Source organism: Eupeodes corollae, chromosome 1 (assembly GCF_945859685.1).
Source record: "Eupeodes corollae chromosome 1, idEupCoro1.1, whole genome shotgun sequence".
In the NCBI taxonomy this organism is placed as follows: domain Eukaryota; kingdom Metazoa; phylum Arthropoda; class Insecta; order Diptera; family Syrphidae; genus Eupeodes; species Eupeodes corollae.
This window is the reverse complement of record NC_079147.1, coordinates 239,437,600-239,460,771: the sequence shown is the minus strand read 5'-3', so window position 1 is coordinate 239,460,771 and position 23,172 is coordinate 239,437,600.

The window sequence follows — 23,172 nt, the reverse complement described above, 5'->3', positions numbered from 1 at the left end:
AAGGAAAGGGTCTCTGCACCAACTATAGAGCAATCAGTCTACTTAACATCGCCTATTAAATCTTCCCTGCCGTAAATGTGAACGTCTAAAGCCCAACGTCAACAACCTGATAGGTCCTTATCAGCGTGGTTTTAGACCAGGAAAGTCCACAGTCCATTAAATATTCATACTACGGCAGATCCTGGAAAAAAAACCCAAGAACACTAAATTGACACCCACCATCTTTTCATCGATTTCAAGGCCGCGTATGACATCATCTACAGGGACGAGCTGTATAAAGCCATGTCTAGTTTTGGCATCCCTGCCAAACTCATCCGTTTGTGCAGGATGACCATGGAGAACTCACGCTGCTCCATAAAGGTTGGAAACAACTTAACAGAACCTTTGGATATCAAAAAAGGTTTCAGACAAGGTGATGCGCTGTCATGTGATTTTTTTAACATCGTGCTTGAAAGAATAGTTCCTTTTTTTAAACTACTGTGGTAAAAAAACAACATCCGAAATTTCTTGAGATTTCTTTCTGTATCTTTCTGCACTATTATCTGTATAACAAAATTTATTTGAAGTCGATATCTTCACTGGTAGCTATGGACGACGAAAAAAACGTCGCGAACGTACACTCACACGCACGCACAGATATTTTTCTAAAAATCTTTTATTTCGACTCTGGGGACCGAGAAATTTCAAGATTTTCAATTCGATAAATCGGAACCATTGCAATAACTTCCAATATGGGAAGTTAAAAATAGATAATCCATACAGATTTAAAAAATAAAAATAAATAAATAAATTTGGTGGCGCAACAGTCCGTTGTTAACCAGGGCCTAGTGACTTACAACTCTCAACCATTCCTGTGTGCGAGTACTGTTGTCAGGAATGGAAGGAAACTACAATTTTAGGCCGAATCCGAACGGCTAATTTGAGAAAGCACTTTTTTATGACAAGATTTACTCTTGAAGGATTTGTCAATTCCTCGCAAGAGGCAGTACCCGCAAATGATTTTTTTTTTTTTAATTAAGATGGCAAAGGCAGAAATTGAACCCAAGACCCCTTGCATGACAGTCCAACGTACTAACCATCATGCCAAGGGTACTACATACAGATTTAAAAACTTTCGCAAAATATGTACATATACTTTCAAGACCGAACGAGGAAACATAATAGTTTTGGTGCATTCCTGTGTCATAATGTTGCCCATTAGGGAGAATAAATGGTCGAATGACATTTGAAAACATCATGTAGCCTTATACATTTGCACACGCGTCCTTTGATATCTACAGATCCCTCTTTATATTTCCGAACCTCCCTTGATATTTCAAAACCTTTTCTGACATCAGGAGACCTCCCTTGATATATTAAGACCTTCCTTAGAATTTCAGGACCTAACTCGAAATTTCAAGATCCAATAGATATATCAAGGCATAACTTGGAATTCAAGGACCTCCGTTGATATTTGAAGACCGCCTCTGATATCTCCAGACTTCATTGATACCTGATATCTCAATATCTCCCTTCGAATCTCCAGACCTGCCCTAATTTCTCAAGATCTCCTTTGATATTTCAAAACCTTCCTTGATATTTCTAGACCTCAAATGATTTTTCAAAACCTTACTTGAAATCTATGGACCCCATTGATATTTCACGACATCTTTTGATATTTTAGGAACTGCTCCAATATTTCAGGACTTCCCTTGGAATCTCCAGATCTGCCCTGATATCTCAAGATCTCCCTTGATATTTCAGAACCTTCCTTAATATTTCAGGACCCTAAATGACGTTTCAAAACCTCCTTTGAAATGTTGATATTTCAAGAACTGTCCCGATATTTCAAAACCTTCCTTAATATCTCGAGACCTCCCATATGTTTTAAGACTTCATTTGATATTTCAAAACCTAATTTGATACTTCAAAGCCTCCCTTGTAAATTAATATCGAACTACCTGATATTTAAGACCACCTATTATATTTTAAAAACTCCCTTGATATTTAAGAACCTCCGTTGGAATTTCGGGACCTTCCTTGATATATATATATCTAAATAGATATTTGGAACGAGCCGCTTTGCCTGTGTCGGGTCGTGACTGGCTTAATTGAACCCGTAGCTCAACGGTTTCAAAGGTTCTTCGACCCAGGACTCATTACAAAAAATAAATCCAGTCTAGCATCCCGGTGGTAGTGATGAGCGAGATATTTACCTTAACCCTCCCTACCTGGTTGTCTTCCTCGCTAAGAACAACCCCATTCCTCGGCTTCTTTTCCTTACCACTTCTTTCCCATTTTCCCCTTACTCTCTCTCCCTTTAAAAAAAAACTTAAGCCATCATCTTCTTTTTTTTAGGATTCATAAGAAATCTATAGCTTTCGTTTTTATTGCTGTTAACGTAAGATAATATTTCTAGAAAAAAAAACCAATAGGTATTTGGTAAAAATTAATTTTGACTAAAAAATTTAATTAAGAACTTTTGTTACAAGAAACTAAAACCTAAAAAAAAACAACTTAAACTGATAAGAAATTGTCTTGAAAACAAAGAAATATATGACTTTCAACTTCAGAATACTTCCTTACCTACTAACTTAAGGTGGCGCTACAGTTCGGAGTGAACCTGCGCCTCAACCAATATTCGTCTCCAGCCAGCACGGTCCCTAGCTAGCTGTCTCCAGTTTCGCACGCCACGTTGGACGTTAATTCTGCTAACTAGGTCAGTGTCGCTGTATAGCCCGTACAGTTCGTCGTTATATCTTCTCCTCCATTCTCCATCTATGCAGACGGGACCAAAGATCACCCAAAGACTTTTTGTCTCGAAGCATCCTAAGACGCTCTCATCTTTCTTTGACAGGGTCCAGGCCTTAGCACCATAAATGAGAACCGGGATGATGAGTGTCTTATAGATGGTGATTTTAGATGCTCGAGAGAGGACTTTACTTCTTAACTGCCTTCTAAGTCCAAGGAAGCAAAGATTTGCAAGAGTTATTCTTCGTTTGATTTCAGCGCTTGTGTCGTTGTCTGCATTAATAGCGGTGCCTAGGTAGACAAAGTCCTTAACTACCTCAAAGTTATAGCTGTCCATGGTGACGTTTGTCCAAGACGTCGTTGTTTAAAGTCCTTTTTCGATGACAGCATATAGTTGGTCTTGCCCTCATTGAACACTAAACCCATCTTCTTCGCTTCCGTCGCAATGCTCCAAAACGCTCCACTGACATCACGCTTCGATCTTCCAATCATGACAATAACATCTGAGTATCCAAACAATTGCTTGGACCTTTGGAAGACAGTGCCTCTAGTGTTAACGGTAGAGTTTTGTACAAGTCTTTCCAGAACGATAATAAAGAAGTAGAAAGACAGTGCCTTGTCTAAAACCTTGAAAGAGCAGCATGCATTCTCCATCGTCATTCTGCACAAACGGATAAGTTTGACAGGGATGCCAAAACTAGACATTGCTCTGTAGAGCTCTTCCCTATGAAAGCTGTGGTACGTAGCTTTAAAATAGTTAAAGAGATTATGGGTACCGATTTGAAGTTCCGGGTTTTTTCCAAGATCTGCCTTAGTGTGAATATTTGGTCGATAGCGGACTTTTCTGGTCTGAAGCCACACTGATAATGACCTATCAGGTTGTTGACGAACGGCTTCAGACGTTTACATAATACGGCAGTGAGGATATTGTATGCAATGTTAAGGAGACTGATGCCTCTGTAGTTGGCGCAGTTCAGAGGGTCTCCTTTCTTATTTATCAGGCACACTATGCTGAGATTCCACTCATCCCATCCTTTCTTCTGACCAAATTTTGCAGATGAGTTGGTGCCTGCTCCCCACCAAGTCATCGCCTGCTGTTTTAAATAGTTCTGCAGCGATGCCGACAGCTCCATAAGCTTTGTTTGACTAAAGTTTGGATATAGCTATCTTCACTTCCTCGAGGTCGGGTAGGCGGAATTGTTGATCTGCGTCGCCTTAGTTGAGTGGTTCTATCACCCTTACAGCAGAATTCGGTTCGTCATCGCCACGCCGTTATATAATTTAGAGAAGTGGTCTTTCCATATTCTCAACATAGACTGCAGTTCTACTACGATATTCCCCTGATCGTCCTTACAGGCTTCGGTTCGTGGCTTGTACCCTTTGTTAGTTTTTTGACCTTTTGGTAAAATTTACGAACCTCATTCAATTCAGAATCTTATTATTAATATTTTATAAAACTCTTAAAAATATCGATGGTGCGTCTTAGCCTCTTTTCAATCCTATAAGGCACAGAGGGCTAACTTCAATTTGGAACAATATTTTTTTGAAAAATAACGAAAGTCTGACGGTTCTCCTAAAAACCGTATAACTAGTTTAAAATTAAACATGACGAGCTTTGAAACTATTCCAACGAGACAGGAAATTGTAAACTCTTACAAAATTAATTTTACATATTCAAGCCTACATATCTGATGAACGTCATAATTTAGAATTAAAGAATAAAACTTGATTCTTCTTTTAATAACAATCTCTTAAATTAATAAAATTTATGATCATAAAATTTAAATTTACATCAATTCTTGAGAATATAAGGTTCCTAAGGTTTGTACGTATTTTCATATTCAATAACTAAAAGCAATTTAAATAAACATAAATTTTTATTTTACTATCAGTTTCCCTTTTATTCGCATCCATTTTGTTAAGCTTATCGATAAAATCGCATAAATGTCAACAATTAAAAACCAAGAAAATAAATAAATCTTTTTAAGAACAAAAACAAAAGTTACAGCAACATTATAGAAATTAAAATAAACATACAAATAAAACTAAACATAAGTAAAACAATGTCGTCGTTGGTCGTCGTTTTGTCTATCTAGGTTTGTGCTCTGCTCTTACATAAAAGATCTAAAGTCTATAGAGATACTCTCTTCGCAGGCTTGCTGGTCATTTATTTATTAACTATTATCTTTGTCACTAAATCAAATATTCAGATTTATCACAACAGCTAACAGACCTTGGTTATGGTGTTTTCTGTGTTTTGTTTTTGGTATCATACCAATGGTGGCTTGAACATGAGACTTTAGCTGGTTTCGCCTGATGCTGTTTTTTTGTATTTATATTTTACGACTCTCTTTCTGAAATGAGACTTCCAACCAACACACAAGAAAGACTCGGCAACCTAGATGCCGGTGTCGGCCCACGCTTTCCCCTTACCAACGAACGCCATCATCCAGCAACTCCCATCTTGGAACTGTAGCTGATGAGGTACCTTCATATAAATTGCGCCCACATTTTATTTTCCAAGTAAACATTTTTTTTATGAATGAATGGACGGTCATTAAAGCGGCCAGGTGTATAGGCTTGCGACTTGATTTTAGTGTGCCTACATATTTACACCAGAGACCATCATCCAACGCTTAAATATTGTGGGTTTCCAAAAAATCAGCAGACTTCATATGGGTTAACTTATGTGTACTGGTAACAAGTCGACTCTCTTTAAAAGTCTTGAGCAATCAACCTCGAAAGATTTCGTGAATGAATAATCACACTCAAGTCGTCCGGTTCGTCGCGTCGGTCTTCCCCTTTCCAGCACTTTGTTAGCCGTCGTCGTCAACAACTTGAATACAAAAACAACAACGACTAAAAGTAGGCATATGGAAGTTCAACGTCTATGCGTCGACGTTCATATAGTAACGATTTTGAATTAATGGCAGTTTGAAGATATGGACAAAGCTCAAATTGAAAACCGGGCCTATTAAAATAAATTATTGCATCTAACTCAGAGTCACAATCACAATCACAATCAGATCAAGGGACAGATGGGGCTATTAAGGAAGATTGAATATAAAATCAATTTTGAATTTGATGGAATTGGAAGTAGATGTTTTTGCCATTTCCATCATTTCTCTTCGTCTTGTAGGTATTGACCTAATGTCCAGTTCTGAGATGTTGACCCCGTCATCGGTCGTTGTCGGAACGGTCCGGTCCGGTCGGTCAATTCCCATTGCCTAAACGACTATATAGAGTCAGCTTAGTCATTTACTTTTAATCAGATACGAATTCATTTTATAATGCAGTAAAATATATATTGTATCTATATACTTTTATATGTAGACGAAACAGATACAAAACATGTGAGTAAGTTCCCATGGTTTGTCTTATAATACTTGTGGTTTAATAATATCTGGTTTATGAAGACCAACTAAGGATGTGGTCAGCAAATCATTTATTAAATATGGTAACACGATGATTTTATTTCCAACCAACCAACCAACGTCCAGTCCTCCATCAGTCGTTGTCCACCTCCTCGTCTTTATATCATTGTCATCGTCGTTCTTGTTGTCGTCGTCAACATCGTCATCGTCATAATCATTATCCTCATCGTTGTCGTCATAGGGAAACCATAAGACCAAAAAGATGTTGAAAATGTATAATTTTATTGATTGAGTACTCGTTTTTTTTTTTGTAACTTTATTTATGATTTTGATAAAACTATAATTTATCATTTTTCATTTTTGGGTCATTTAAATGAAACAAAATGGCTAATAGGCGGAAAGAATTTAATTCAAAAAGATTTGTTCTTTTGAGGCTTATTTAAGGACAATTTTATTCAATTGAGATTGAAAATGAACCAACTTGGGGATTTTCTATTGTCATCTTGAGAAATTGCTTTTATTTAAGTTGAAATTGAGTGAGGCACATATTTCGAAATTGATTTTTACTCCTGGTGGTTGGGGGGGGATATTTAATGCAATAAATCTACGTCATTTAAAGTTCACGCATTTTGATGTATTTTTTATTTCGAATTACAATGCATTTTAAGCACTTATATTGACGTAAATAGAAACTCGTGTTGACTTATGTTCACAAATATTGACGCATTTAAAAGCATATTGACGCATTCTTACAAATATTGATTCTATTCAAAAATGTAAGCAGAAGCTTTTTAACGTGTTTTGACGCATAACATGGCATTTTGAATGTGACGTAAATTGACTTAAGTTCAAGACTAAAATAATAATATAATATTGAAGAATTAAAGAGAATATTGATGCACGTTTACAAATATTGATAAATTTTAACTTCAAATTTCGCAGTTAACGTATTTTTTTGTATAATAAGCGCACAATCAAGTGAATTTTACTACAATTATTATGCAGGGACATAGTGTAGGCACTAGGAAGAGGAGAGAGGTTTTGAAAGAAGATGTCGGTGCACATTGGTTTTGATTTCCTGAATATTGCAATGACTTTGAAAAAACAAAGTGTGTTAAGTTATTCCACATTCGCGTAGTACGGCTAAGGAACGTATCTCTGTGTTTAACAGTACGGTCGACGTTGGACTCGAGGGTATACTGATGAGCATTCCTAGATGCTCGAGTATTACGGTTGAACTGCTTAAGGGGAAGACTGCAGCTGGCTATTTCACTGGAGCATAAACTGTTAAAATAACGGTTAAAAATAGGTCAGACAAGAAACTTTACGACGATGTTCAAGCGAAGAAAATGAACTTATGATGATACTATCATCTATCAATTTAAATGCTCTACGTTCAATACTGTCCAAGTAAGTTCCAGTAGCACCAGCCCAGAGATTGGAGTTATACTCAAGCTTTGGACGTATATATATATGTCTGGTAGATAACCGACATATCAGAAGGGTGAAATATTTCTTGCAGGAAACCCAAACACCTAGCGAAATATCGAAACGTTCAATCTCCTCGAACCAAATGCCATCAATGGATAATGGAAAGAGGGGTGTATCTCGCTGTAGCGATAGAAGACAGTATTTTCGAAGCATTAAATTCCTTTAAATTCTTTAAATCCCCATTGTAGAATGCTGTGTAGGTCAGAATTAATTGAACTTATCATATTTTTGCATATCATAGCGTTGCAGTTATACATCCGAAGAAATGGAATGTGAGTCTGGAAACGAATATGAGAATCTAGAAGAGTACTATCGTCAGAGACACAATGTATTGTATTAAAAGAAAGAGTGTCGGAGATAGAACGTAGTACCCGTGGCATGATGGTTAGTGCGTTGGACTGTCATGCAAGGGGTCTTGGGTTCAATCCCTGCCTGTGCCACCTTAATTTAAAAAATTAATTTTCACGGGTACTGCCTCTTGCGAGGAATTGACAATTCCTTCAAGAGTAATTCTTGTCATGAAAAAGTGCTTTCTCAAATTAGCCGTTCGGATTCGGCCTTAAATTGTAGGTCCCTTCCATTCCTGACAACAGTACTCGCACACAGGAATGGTTGAGAGTTGTAAGTCACTAGGCCCTGGTTCACAACGGACTGTTGCGCCACCCCATTTGATTTTTTTTTTGATTTTGTCGGAGATAGAACAGAGCCTTGGGGCACACCAGCATTTATTTTGTGGTTTTCAGACTTGAATCCATCCAATACAACTTGTATTGAAGGATTCGAAAGGTAAAGGGTGATTTTTTTGAGGTTAGGATTTTCATCATGGTGTCAAAGAGAAAGATGCTCAGAATGCTTTGACATTTCATCATGAATAGATTTACTAACGAGCAACGCTTGCAAATCATTGAATTTTATTACCAAAATCAGTGTTCGGTTCGAAATGTGTTTCGCGCTTTACGTCCGATTTATGATCTACATAATCGACCAAGTGAGCAAACAATTAATGCGATTGTGACCAAGTTTCGCACTCAGTTTACTTTATTGGACATTAAACCAACCACGCAACGAATGCGTACAGTGCGTACAGAAGAGAATATTGCGTCTGTTTCTGAGAGTGTTGCTGAAGACCGTGAAATGTCGATTCGTCGCCGTTCGCAGCAATTGGGTTTGTGTTATTCGACCACATGGAAGATTTTACGCGAAGATCTTGGTGTAAAACCGTATAAAATACAGCTCGTGCAAGAACTGAAGCCGAACGATCTGCCACAACGTCGAATTATCAGTGAATGGGCCCTAGAAAAGTTGGCAGAAAATCCGCTTTTTTATCGACAAATTTTGTTCAGCGATGAGGCTCATTTCTGGTTGAATGGCTACGTAAATAAGCAAAATTGCCGCATTTGGAGTGAAGAGCAACCAGAAGCCGTTCAAGAACTGCCCATGCATCCCGAAAAATGCACTGTTTGGTGTGGTTTGTACGCTGGTGGAATCATTGGACCGTTTTTTTCAAAGATGCTGTTGGACGCAACGTTACGGTGAATGGCGATCGCTATAGTTCAATGCTAACAAACTATTTGTTGCCAAAAATGGAAGAACTGAACTTGGTTGACATGTGGTTTCAACAAGATGGCGCTACATGCCACACAGCTCGCGATTCTATGGCCATTTTGAGGGAAAACTTCGGAGAACAATTCATCTCAAGGAATGGACCGGTAAGTTGGCCACCAAGATCATGCGATTTGACGCCTTTAGACTATTTTTTGTGGGGCTACACAAATAAGCCAGCAACTATTCCAGCTTTGGAAGACAACATTTCCGAAGAAATTCGGGCTATTCCGGCCGAAATGCTCGAAAAAGTTACCCAAAATTGGACTTTCCGAATGGACCACCTAAGAGGCAGCCGCGGTTAACATTTAAATGAAATTATCTTCAAAAAGTAAATGTCATGGACCAATCTAACGTTTCAAATAAAGAATCGATGAGATTTTGCAAATTTTATGCGTTCTTTTTTTTAAAAAAGTTCTCAAGCTCTTAAAAAATCACCGTTTACTTACCAATCTAATGGAGCAGGGATTCGTGAAAACCGAAAGCACGTTTTTTTGATAACAGAGCCTGATGCCAAATTCTATCAAATGCTTTTGAAATACTAAGTACAATAATCTTACTTTCTCCAAAACGATGTAAAGATTTGATATACTGTTCGGTGAGATGAACTATGAGATCACCATTGGACCTATTGCTAAGAAAGTCGTACTGTCGGTCATTAAGAAGTTTTTGATCTTTGAGATATTCCTTGAGCTGATAAATAATCATTGTTTCCATGACCTTGGAAAAAAGAGACGTAATCGTGTAATCGGTCGATAATTAGAGGTTGAGGAAGATTCGCCTTTTTGGGAATAGGCTGGACAAATGCTGTTTTCCATCCGCTCGGAACGAGGCCTGAGGAGTGACAGATGAAAAAGCTTACGCAGTGGTTTTGCCAGCGTTGAAGAACACCTCTTTAGAACAATAGCGGGGATACCATCCGGACCAGCGGATTTATGTGTGTTTAGATCTCTTAGGACTCTTGCCACAGTACGAGTGCGAAAAAAGATTGGTCCCATAGAATCACTAACTCGCTCAAGTACAGGCGTAGTCATAACACTCACTGGCAGGGTTGAATTGGCGGCGAACTGCCTAGAAAAAAGACTTGCTTGAAAGAAGTGCCATTGACAACGAGCGTAGGAACCGATGAAGAGGAAGAATTTCTCATGTTTCTTACAAATGACCACAGATTTTTACTGCCTTTGGGACATTGCAGTATTTCTTGCCGTAATTTGTGGTCATGTATAAATTTGGTTCGTCGAATATGAGCGGTGCAGGCCTTCCTGGCTTGTTTGAACTTTTTCCGGATTTCCTCCGAAGGGTTGACTTTGAAGTAAAGGAGACATACTTCTTTTACCTTAATAAACTCTTTACAGCTCGCATCAGACCATGCGTTTTCCTTAGGTCTGATGCTTTTAACCCTATTCGGAATAAAAGTTCTAATATCAGCATTGGAGTCAACGTCACTATTGAGAAAGCATAGTAACCAGTTAAAGATCATGAAGTAATTATTAAGACCGTCCCAGTTGGCTTTATCGTATTACCAAACGGTTCTCTTATGAGCTCTTTCTTTAAGTGAACAGTTTTGACACGATAAATTTTGCTGATATTACACGATGTTCAGATGTGACTAGAAGAGAACACTAACAATGTACTTATGAGGGTCAGAGGTAAAAACAAGTCAAGAGTGTTTTCTGCTCGATCTACCACGTCTGATATTCGGGTGGGCTGGTTGAACAGCTAAATTAGGTGGTGCAGCAAAGATCTCTCCACACACTTTATCGGGTGTTTTCTGGCCTGAATGAAGAAGCCATGAAGAATTTTGTGCCTTGAATTCGCCCGTAAAAACGATTTCAGTGCGAGGATAGGACTAAACAATTCTTTGAATGGAATCAGACAAAGCATCAAATTCACGATAAGTTGATACTCTGTCTAAATTAGGGCTCCGATACAGGAAACAATAGTGAATGATTTGCTTATTGACCTTAAGTGCTTGAAACATTTTTCGATTGTTTGTAGAAGATTGGTACTTCAAGGTTATTCCAAAAAGTCAAAAAGAAAAACAAATATCAGCTGATGACATAATTAAGACCTTCAATTATTGAGTCGAAAAAAATCTTTAAAAGGATTAATTCTCCAAGATATTTCTGCAGAATTCTTTTCCAAATTGAGCCCGAAATGTTGGGCTGATCAGATCAATGTTTGTGGATGGAGTCTTACACTCTCGGTTGCAGCTACCAAATTCTCGTCCTTGAGCACCTTTAGAAGAACAGGGATCTTCAGTGTCATCTACAAGCATAGCAGCCTCACGAACTTTTTGCTCAAACTTGAGTAGAGAACTAGGTTGGACTGATATTTTTAATTAAAAAACTAAGTTTTACAGAAGTATCAAGAAGTCTTCTATGGTATCTCGTATAAGTAGTTACCTCTTCTGTTGTACTCTAAGCAGCTTTTTCTACTTTCGTAGTAAATTTTCCTGGATATTTCTAACTTATTCATTTTTCAGCATTTCAATAAATAAGACCTTGAAAGTATTATTAAATTGGGAAGGTCTAGGTATGTGATATGTGTATCACGAAACGTCTCTTGAAAGAAGATTGTTTTAAGTCGAAAAATGCCAAAAATGAGGGAATATGACGAAAGTTTTTCTTAACGTCCCATCAGGCTATTATATATAAAACTTATATGAATACATCCAAAGTATAAGTATAGCTAGCGTCTTGAGGTTCTGGGAAACTTGAACAGTGTTGCAAATTAAAGCTGAAACTGTAACAATATTTTAATGTCGCTTTCACTCTTGCGTTAATGTAACACGGATAACGCTCTAGTGTCATAGACAAATGAGGGAGTTGGTATTGGCGTGTGCTCAGAAAAGCTTAATCTAAGCATCTCATTGAGAGTCCCTAATCATTGTAGCGTCTTCCAAGCGGAAATTTTACCGATCAAATAGGTTCTCTCCTGGCTAAGGGAAAACGTGGTATCAACTTCTGATATCCGCATCTTCTCTGACAGTCCGGCTGCTATTAAATCTCTTGACGGTGTCTCAACCAAATCTCAAACTGCCCTCAATTGTCGATCGTCTCTTATGGAGATGGCGTAGCAATTTAACATTCACCGGGTGCCGGGCCACCGAGATATCACGGGAAATTGTAGAGCCGATGAACTCGATAAAAATGGAACCGTCATGCCTATTTCACTTCTGCAGGAGCTGTATGGACGAAGAAGAAGAGGAAACAATCTCTCACCTTCTCTGCACTTGCCCTGCCCTTTCACTAAGAAGCAAACTTTATTTGGGAGACTATTCTTTTGATAATCCCAGTGAACTAGCTAAAAAGGATATCAAATATCTTTTTCGCTTTATAAAAAGCTCAAAATTGTTCAACTATTAAGAAGTAATTCCCTAGATTCATGAGGTATCAAATTGGGCTTTTCTTTTGGCCTAAGTGTGTGGATTCTAAATCAGCAGCCACGTTAGCCTAACCTAACATAACCTAGTGTCATAGCCAATTGTTTTCTTCCCATTAATAAATTCAACCTTAATACTCGCACCTGAAAGAACGTAAATCTTCGAGCCAAAATTGTGTCGTACTCTCAGAAATAGAGAGATTCATTCCTTAGCCGTACTAAGCGAATATGGAATACTCTACTAGCTTTTGTATTCCTCTGTCATTGTCCTATCCCTTCTTCGGGAGCCAGAGGGTCCTTTGGTTAGTTCTTTAAATAGACCAGCTATTTTCTCTTGCAGATTCTCACGAATTGTTTATTGAACAAATTGTCTTCAATTTATCTTTCACAATACGAATTGTACAGACCGCTTGATATTACAAAATGGGCAAACGTAGTATCAGCGAAATACTTGGAACGTAGCCCGAGAAGGACAACAATATTCATGTGACATTTCAAGCGCTTTATTATTGAATGGTGATTTGGTGAAATAGGTTAAATAAATGAAGCAAATTTGACAAACTTAACTTTAAAAACATCGCCTCTATCGAACGTTAAAGCACGTTAATCTCAAATGCAAGATCAAAATTCAGCAGACAGTCGTCAATTCACCAATTCTCTTGCTTTTTTATTATGTCCGCTAAAAACTCTCAGAGTTTAAAAGTCCCTATTGGAAAAACTCAAGGTAAACTTAAAAACTTAAAGTTCTTTTCACAACCGTTCTAATGGCAAAACCACAGTTATTCCCAAAGTTGTATCTCCAATTTTATCATATTCAAAGATACCATCACTTTTCAACTTGACCATTACAGTAGTTAATTTTGATGACATTGTTAACATTATCATCATAGTGATGAATAAATTCTTCAACATGAAAAATAAAAATTAAATTGAATTTTCTTCTGCAACGAACAAATTCCCATTTGACTTGGTCTATCGCACAACATTCAAACCAAGTTAGTATAAAAAAATGACTGAACAACTTGTTTTTGGTTATTAAAAATAAATTACATATAAAAAGAAAAAAAAAAACATGATGGACCTGATTTTTATCTAAAATTAAAATCGCTTTTCTTTACTTTTGATTTTAATTCCGTTTTCTTTTTTTTCATATTCTTTAAACGAAGATATTTTTATTTTGATATCATTTCGATCAGCAGCAGGTAATTATTTTTTTACGAGATTTTATTTCCTTTTATTCGTTTGATTATAATTTAAATTTACGTTTAACTTTGCATACAAAGTGATTTTTAGTTCAAATTAAAAAAAACCATTAAAATGTTATAAGAGTTAAATAATAATTTTCTCTTGGGGGCAAATAAGTTTTGAGTGATGGCAAAGAGCTTTAAGAAAAAGCCTTGAGGTTATAAAATGTTGTCAAAAGTAAATTGACAATATTGTTAAAAAGTATGAAGAGAGTTTTTTGTGTGTTTGCTAAGTAAAACTTTTATTTGATACAAAATTTAACTGGGATAAGGATTTCTTCTATAAGGCATTCATTGAATTTTGAAAAATTAAATGCCTTTGCGTATAATTGTGCAAGAAGCAAAATTGTAAGCTTAATTTTAATGCTAAAAAAAACAAAAGGATTTTTAGAATTAGAACAGGGCTTATGAAATATAATAAAAAAAATTAAAAGTTTTTGGAATATTCCAATCTTCATACTAATAATTGAGAGTCCTTCGATCGTCTATATCTTGAGCATTTTCTAGATCTACTACAAACTACAAACTTAAAACTACAAACTACAAACTAAAAACTAAAACACTAAAAACTACAAACTACAAACTACAAACTACAAACTACAAACTACAAACTACAAACTACAAACTACAAACTATAAACTAAAAACTAAAAACTACAAACTACAAACTACAAACTACAAACTAAAAACTGCAAACTAAAAAATAAAAACTACAAACTACAAACTTAAAGCCGGATATGTAGTTAAAATTTAAAACCCGAACTTAAACTATAAACTTAAAGGCGAGCAGGTAAAATTTAAAAACTCAAACTTAAAAACTCAAACTACAAACTAAGAAGCTTAATGTCGAATAGTTGAAATTTAAAAACTTACAAACATAATGTCGAATAGTTGAGAGTATTAAAAGTTGAATGAGTGAACGAAGGACTTTTCGACTTATCAAACTTTCAACCATTCAAATTGTTATACTTTAACTATTCGACTTTAAGTTTGTACTTTATGTTCTTAAATATCAAATATTCTATTCGACTATTTAGCTTTTCAAACTTTCAAATATATAACTTTCAAAACTGTCAACCATTCAAATGTTCAACTTTTTTAGATCCTAGTTTAAGATTGTAGTTCGTAGTTTGTTACATCGAATATGTTGCAAACAGATACAAGCTTTAACTATTCAACCAATCAAACTTTCAACTATTCTGCTTTTCAACCCTTCAATGGTTGAAAAGTCAACCATTAGCTCATTCAACTTTTCATACTTCCAACTATTCGACTTTAGGTTTGTAGTTTCAGTTTGCAGATTTTAGATTTCAAATTTCATCTATTCTTTTTCAAACTTTCAACTTCTCAAGTTTGAATATAAAAAGTTGGAAGGTTGAGAGGTTCAAAAGTGTAATAGTTGAGTGTTTGAAAAGATAATGGTTTGAAAAATCAACCATTCGACTTTTAATACTTTCAACTATTCGGCTTTTGGTTTCTATCTTGAGTTTGCAGTTTGGTGGTAGTTCGTAGTTCCTTAGATCGATCATGTTGCAAACAGGTATAAGCTTTAACTATTCCACTAATCAAACTTTCAAATATTCCGCTTTTTAACCTTTCAATGGTTGAAAAGTCAACCATTCGTTCATTCAACTTTTCATACTTTCAACTATTCGACTCTAGGTTTGTAGTTTCAGTTTGCAAATTTTAGATTTCAAATTTCATCTATTCTTTTTCAAACTTTTAACTTTTCAAAGTTTGAAAGGTTTAAAATATGAAGAGTCCAAAGGTTGAAAAAGTTAATGGTCAAAAGTTTAAAAAATCAACCATTCAACTTTTCATACTTTCAGCTATTTAACTTTTAGTTTGTAGTTTGAGTTTGCAGTTTGGTGGTAGTTTGTAGTTTCTTACATCGATCATGTTGCAAACAGGTACAAACTGTAACTATTCAACCAAACAACCTTTAAAACATTAAATTATTTAACTTTTCAAAAATTTTAACCTTTCAACTATTCCTCTTTCCAAACTTTCAACTATTAAACTTTTAAAACTCTTACCCATTCAAATAGGGGAATTGTTGAATGGGTGAAAGAATTTAAAAGTCAAATAGTTAAAATTTTTAAAAGTTGAACTTTTTAAACAAATGCTACTTTTTCGACAGTTATTTTAAGTGCACAACTTATTAGAAGATATGTGATAATCCCTTTAGGAAGGTAGAATTGTGCTAGATTTCCTTGAGTACGTTTTTGTAATTTTTAATTTGGGAGTGAATTTTTTTTAGGAAATCTGCATGCGACTAAAAAAAGTATCTTTCATCCATGAACAAAAATTCAGGACAGTTAAAAATATACTCAATTTTTCAATTTGAGTTTATTTTAATCGTTATTGAAGGTTGGTAAGGCTAACTTGACTTTAAGGCTAGCACTTGGCAAGTACCCGTAGAGTGATGGTTAGTGCGTTGGACTGTCATGCAAGGGGTCTTGGGTTGAATCCCTGCCTATGCCACCTAACTTTTTTCACGGGTACTGCCTCTTGCAAGGAATTGAAAAATCCTCCAAGAGTAATTCATGAAAAAGTGCTTTCTCAAATTAGCCGTTTGGATTCGGCATTTAAACTGTAGGTCCCTTCCATCTCTCCTGGTTCTTCATATACTGTTGCGCCACCTAATTTATTTATTATAATGCTAACTTGACGGACATGAATACATTTTATACTATCTAAAAATGTTTATAAATAGTATTGATGGTAATACTATTTATACCATTCAGTCAAGTAAGACCATCCACAATGTTTCATAGCATCCTTGTCACAACTCTTTTTATGTATACTATTTAAACGAATCAATTGATTCTTTTCAATTATACCACTCAATTCAAATAATATAATACAATTTATACCATTAAATATATATGCCAAACCACTTTATACTATCTACACCACTCGAACCTTTAAACAGACCCTCCAAACAAATGAAACCACACTTTATGTTATCAACATTTGTCCTATCAATACCATTCAGGCAATTTAGACCAACAACAACATTTTATACCATTTACATCAGTATGCTATAGACTATCCAAACGAATAAAACCAATCTAGTAGATCACTTAGACAATTTATTTATCTTTGCTTTATTAATATTTGACGCCTTATTGGCTATCTGTTAAAATTGTAACAACTTTAATAATTTTTACTATTTTAGACCATTCTGGTTTGTTGAGATCTAGCTTAGTTAGACTATTTAAAACACCTACAAAAATATCACTGATCAAAATAGCTTATACTATTTAAAAAAGACACATTAAGAGTATTTTGCAAAGATTGCCTAATAACCATCATATTATTTAAGACCACTTAACTTTTTACCAAATTAGACCATCTAGACAATTTCAATATTAGTCAAAAATTATTAATGTTAAATATGACTCATTGCTTTTGTATTACAAGAACACACCTTGATGTCTCCAAAAACATAAAGCACAATACAAGAATATTAAATTAAAGCCTTCAAGGACCTTTTCTGGTTAGACATGTCTCTCATCTACAAAAGGTATAATAATTTTGTCTACGACTTTTCAAAAAATGACATCTTTCTCCATCATGTATGTACAAAATTACAGTCAACAGACATGTGTGTGGAAATTTATCATGTGCTGTTTTATATTTTATTATTATTTTTTTTTTGTAAAATTAATTATTTTATTGAAATCATCTCCGTTTTGAAACAAACAACTTATACATACCCACATTTATATAAAGTCTGATTCTGAATCCAATAAAGTCACGTATTAAGTTAATTCCCGACACGAGATTTGTATTTTCTCATTTTTGCTATCTCTGTCTTATTTTCGTTTTGCGTTTTATGCGCCAAAACCATTTCCCTAAAGTGGTAACGAAGTGCGGTTGTTGTATCTTGAGGCAGGTGATTTTGATGTAGCCTCTTTGGTATAAGGCATTCACAGGCTTAGGGCAGGTAAAGGTAGATAGATATAGGCACGTGCTACACAAGACAACAAGTTTTATAAATGTCAGGTGCAATGTGGCAGGAGTCGCTTTTGTTTATGAACAAAAGCGAAAAACATCCGGCGATGTGTAATAAAGAGACCACAATCATTCCGGTACCTATATATTATAGACTTGTTATACCTATCTTCATATGTATCTAGCTAGAGGCTCTCTATACTATGAAGGTATAGGTAAGGTATAAGAAGAGTAGAAAAGTATCTAAGAGGAGACATAACATGGGGTTGATGATTAAATTGTTAGGTGCGCATGATTGTCTGTCTTTGGGAATCCATCTGTCTATCTGGTATAGTTACTCAAGTTCTGATGTTTCCAACTACGAGTAAGAACTGAACTGAATGACTGACTGGATGGTGATTGAATAACATATGAAGCTCATTCGAGAAATCAAGCACAATCATCTATATGTAAGGTAGCAATAGTCAGGTAAGGGAATGCCCTTGATGTTGACGAAGTACCTTCATATAATGGGCATATATTGACGAGATGGCAGAATGAATGACATCAACATTGCCATTTTTATGGTTTATTTTTCAGAAGAGAAAAAAGAAATAAAAGAACAAATTAGTTTTATTTCCTTTGATGAGTTGAAATAAATAAAATAAATATAAGATACTTAACTGGAGATAACATTTTGAAGGGTAAAATAAAATGAAATAATATAAAACGTGTGGTTTTGCACATTTGTTTAATGCCTAGTCATGCAATTAAGTATCAGGGAAGGGGTATTGAGTTTATTTTTTTTTTTTCAATTTTTCGGGACAAGTGGTTGCTACTGCCTGAAATTTCGACTGACCATAATTTCCGGAGAGAAATTTGAGAATTTTTTCAACCTTAAATAAGTGGTTAATAAGCAGGTATCTTTGTTTTGGAAGGATCTGTGTGTATACAACTCTGAAGCCGTTCTTAACTCAACTCACTTTAGGGTGTGCTGGAAGTGGATGAAAAGGTACACAAGATTGAAACCATAATACAAAATTATGGCCTTAAGCAAAAATAAAGCATCTACCAACATATATTCATGTTCAACATTATTTATACTATCCTTTGTCCAAGCTTGGAGGTAAGTTTGCTCTTAATACAATATTTTTTATTTGCAATGACCTATTTTATTTCAATTTTTTAAATGGATCTTTTGTTATGGCTTTGAAAGTTAAAAGGTATAAGAAACTTTTTGTTTGTATATCAATTTCTAAACTATCAATAAATTAAAATAAAATAAAATAAAATAAAATAAAATAAGAAAAACTTTTGAATGAAACAATCTCTGAATGATGTTTAAAAACCTTTTAAAAATATTCGTCAGAGTTTATGATATGTTTTGAAACTTAATCAGAAGTAAGAGTAAAATAGTTCTTGGATGGTTAAACAAGACTGATTGGGAATAGATGAGGAACAGATTGAAAACTGATCAAAGTAGTATGAGAAGGGGCGGCAAACATTGATGACTTTGAGGTATCTCAGATTTTGCTACACTCTGTTCATATGTGCTGTGTCTTAAACTTTCTGTGCCCGTCTGCAACAAGTTTGGATATTACTCCAAATATGTTCTCAACTTGGAAACTAGTTTGGAATACGTCTGCAGCGGAAAACTACATCTCGTGTATGCAAGCCAAAGCTGGAAGTTTACAAATGAATGGAGATACAATTGGATACCAACAAATATTCGAAAACATCAAGCATGCTGCAGAAGAATGCGGAATGATGAAACACTATAAGATTTGTACTGCACCAATGTTCCAAAAGAATAAATGGTTCAATAATGATTGCAGATTGCAAAAACGAGAAATGAAGCAGAAAATAAGAAGTTATCGAAAAGACCCTAATAACATAAACAAAAGATCAGAGTACATCTCCAGCAGGAAACTATACGTATGAACCTTGAACTCCGCTAAAAAGCAATCCAATAAGGACCTAACACAACAACTTCAAAACACAAAAAACAGCAAAGATTTTTGGAGAGCAATCAAAAGCATCCAACCGAACTCTATTGCTCGAAACCATATTACGAAGGAAGTTTGGGAAGATTACCTCCAGGATATGTATAGTGGCAATGAGGTAGTGTATAGACTTTTTGCCGATACGTATCATCCATTTCTTGATAGAGACATAAGCATGGACGAGCTTATAACAGTTATATTTGGGCTGCGCAATAATAAATCCGCGGGTCCGGATAGGATTGTAAACGAGTTCATTAAGCATCTACCAAACCTATGGTGTGAATATTTACTTTCTTTCTTTCAAAGCCTGTTCGATAACGAAGGAAGAAACCTATCAGGCATTTTTAGAGCAGACATTACAATGATATTTAAAAAAGGTGATAAATCTCTACCAACGAACTATCGACCTATAGCGATCGAAAATGCTTTGATGAAAGTTTACACCCAAATCCTATCAAACAGGCTTCAAGAGTGGGCAGAAGAAGAGCAACTAATTCCTGAATTGCAGAACGGTTTCAGAAAAGGACGAAGTTGTGCTGATAACCTCTTTATCCTAAGTGCAATCACAGATATTACTCTTGCAAAAAAGAAATTAAGTTTTTTTGTAGTCTTTGTTGACCTTAAAGGAGCCTTCGATAGTGTGAATCACGATAAGCTAATGGACCCACCTTAGATCCATTGGAGCAAGTGGGAAAATAATACATGCAAAACTTGCTATTAAGACAACAAGTGGCCTAACAGAAGAAGCGAATGTCACAAAGGGTGTTCTACAGGGTGATCCATCAAGTGCCCTCCTATTCTTAAGAATCGAGGGCCTTACAGGAATAGACATTTCGGAAACAACAAATGTTATCCTGATAGCATATGCCGACGATATTGCTGTCTTCGCTCAATCTGAGCTTCATTTAACAAAAACTCTGAAATCACTTGAAAAATATTTTACAGCAAAAGATATGACATTAAATACTGAAAAATCGAAGATAGTAAACTTTGCAAAAAGAAAAATATCATTTATGCCCGGAAAGATTTGCATATAAAGAAGACTCAATTGAAGTTGTAGATAGCTTTGAATATCTGGGAATAACCTTGTGTCCAACTGGATCTTGGAATGAAACCATGAATGTCTTCAAAACCAAGGCAAGAGCAGCAGCAGCAGTAACCGAAAAAGCTATGAGGAGCCCTTACATGGAAATCTGGGAAGGAAGAATCAAAGTTTATAATTCAACAATTAAATCGACTTTACTATACTGTGCGGAGATATGGGGTCTGGAAGCTGAAGACAAAATTAAAGTTATTCAAACTTCAGTTTTAAAAAAGTTGCTTGGTCTAGCTAAAAACACACAAAGCAATGTGGTTCGAAAAGAGCTTTGCATTTTTGGGAAAAACTGTTGAATGCCTCTGATGAGCGCCTAATTAAAAAGTGTTACAACGAAATCTTGAGAACCCATAACAACTCCCAACGACCAAACTCGGATACAAAATTTAAGGCCGCCTTAATGAGTAATTTTATGGATATATGGGAACAGCAAAACTTATTACCTGTTCGTCAATACTATGTAAGCATCCTTGAAGACAAGAAGAGAAGCATTATAAATGAAGATTTCAGGAAGGCATCTAACTCAACTTCTTGCTGCTATTATACTCCTTATTTAGCGAACATACAAGAACCAGAATATAAACCGGCTCCGTACCTGAATTCATCCTGCAAACCATACGTGCATAAAGTCTTAGCGCAAATTAGGTGCGCGAACAGATATGCCCACAGAATAGTTTTACACGGTGATAGACATATATTTGACCCAATGAACATTTGCACATTGTGTAATACATATGAAGATGATACAATTGAACACTTCCTTTTAGGATGCCCAATTTTAAATGCAGTTAGAAACCACTTCCTATCCCCTATGAACTTAACTGACATGAATAGTATAATGAAAGTTAAAGATCGAAACGTTGCACTGAATATATATAAATATGTTAGAAACTCGCTTAACTTAAGAGCTTTTATCCTTAACGAATGATAAATCCAGGTTTCAGTTTAAGTAATAAAAGTAATTATTTTTTTATTTTCTTTATAGATGTTGCTTCTTATCTTACCTTATTGTTCTGTTAGATGAATTAAAATTATATTGCACTAACCTTATGAAATAATGTAATGTTTACATATTGCCAATCAATTTGTAAAAGCTAAGTTTATAAACAAATAAATATATCTATCTATCTATCTATCTAAATATTATGAGAAATACGTAATATACCTAAGTCGACTAGGAGAGGTATAAACTACGGATGACAACTTTAAGGTCTATAAATGGTTCGAAAACGGCCAACAAACAAATTGAATATGAAAAGGTTGAAAAAGATCATCTGAAACGGTTAAGAAAAATATAAATTGCTGATGAAAAACGACTTTTACGGATCAGAACTGTACTGGAAACGGCGGAATTGGAACCGTTGGAAAGGGAATTGGAACTGCTTGAAAGAGGATTAAGCTATCTTTTGTACTGAAATAGGTCTAAAATGGTACAGAAACGAATGGGAAAGGGATGAAGAATGAATTTGATTAGAAATTCAAACAACTAGAAGACTGAATCGAAAAGTTGAAAGACCAATTATATTGCGGATGGGACTTAGATAGAAAATGGATGAAAGATAGATGAATGATGGAACACGGTAAGAAAACGATAAGAAACACTAAGAAGGTTGATACACATTGAATTTGATGGAATAATTCTGGCAAAGGATAGGATAAGGGATGAGTGAAAAAAAACATTAATACAAGTTCGTTGTTAGGACACAGAATGAAAACGTTAATAGATGGACACTTCGTGTGAAATGGTTGATAAAATGATAAATTGCAGATTTGAAACGTTGGTAGATGGAATGGGGAACAGATGAAGGACCTCATTGGAAACGGGAGACTTTCAACAATTGAGGAAAGAAACGATTAAGAGATGTTTCAAATATTGTTGGAAAATGCTGAGAGACAAATGGAAAAAAGTGTGATCATTTGCAAAAAAATACTTGCGAGACTTCGAAAATAAAGCAAATGGAAACTGTGGATATTTGGTAGGGAATAGAAGATAGAATAGAACACTTTACATGGTAACATAAAATATCTCGCACAAATATTATATCATGAATAGTTCTTCAAGATTTGAGAGATTTCAGACCCAGAAGATTTCATCGAGCTTGAGAATCTGGACAAAAATTCCAGCGTATTTTACAAAACACATTTTGTGAAACGATTCTGAACTTTCTCAATTCTATTCGAAAATGTCTGTTGGAAAAGATTCCATTTGACATCAGTCAGTTGAGTTTCTTTTAATGAAACCAATCATAGAGTTGGCTTTAGCGACAATAGCTTCCATGTGCTTAACAAATGTAAACTTGGAATCAAAAG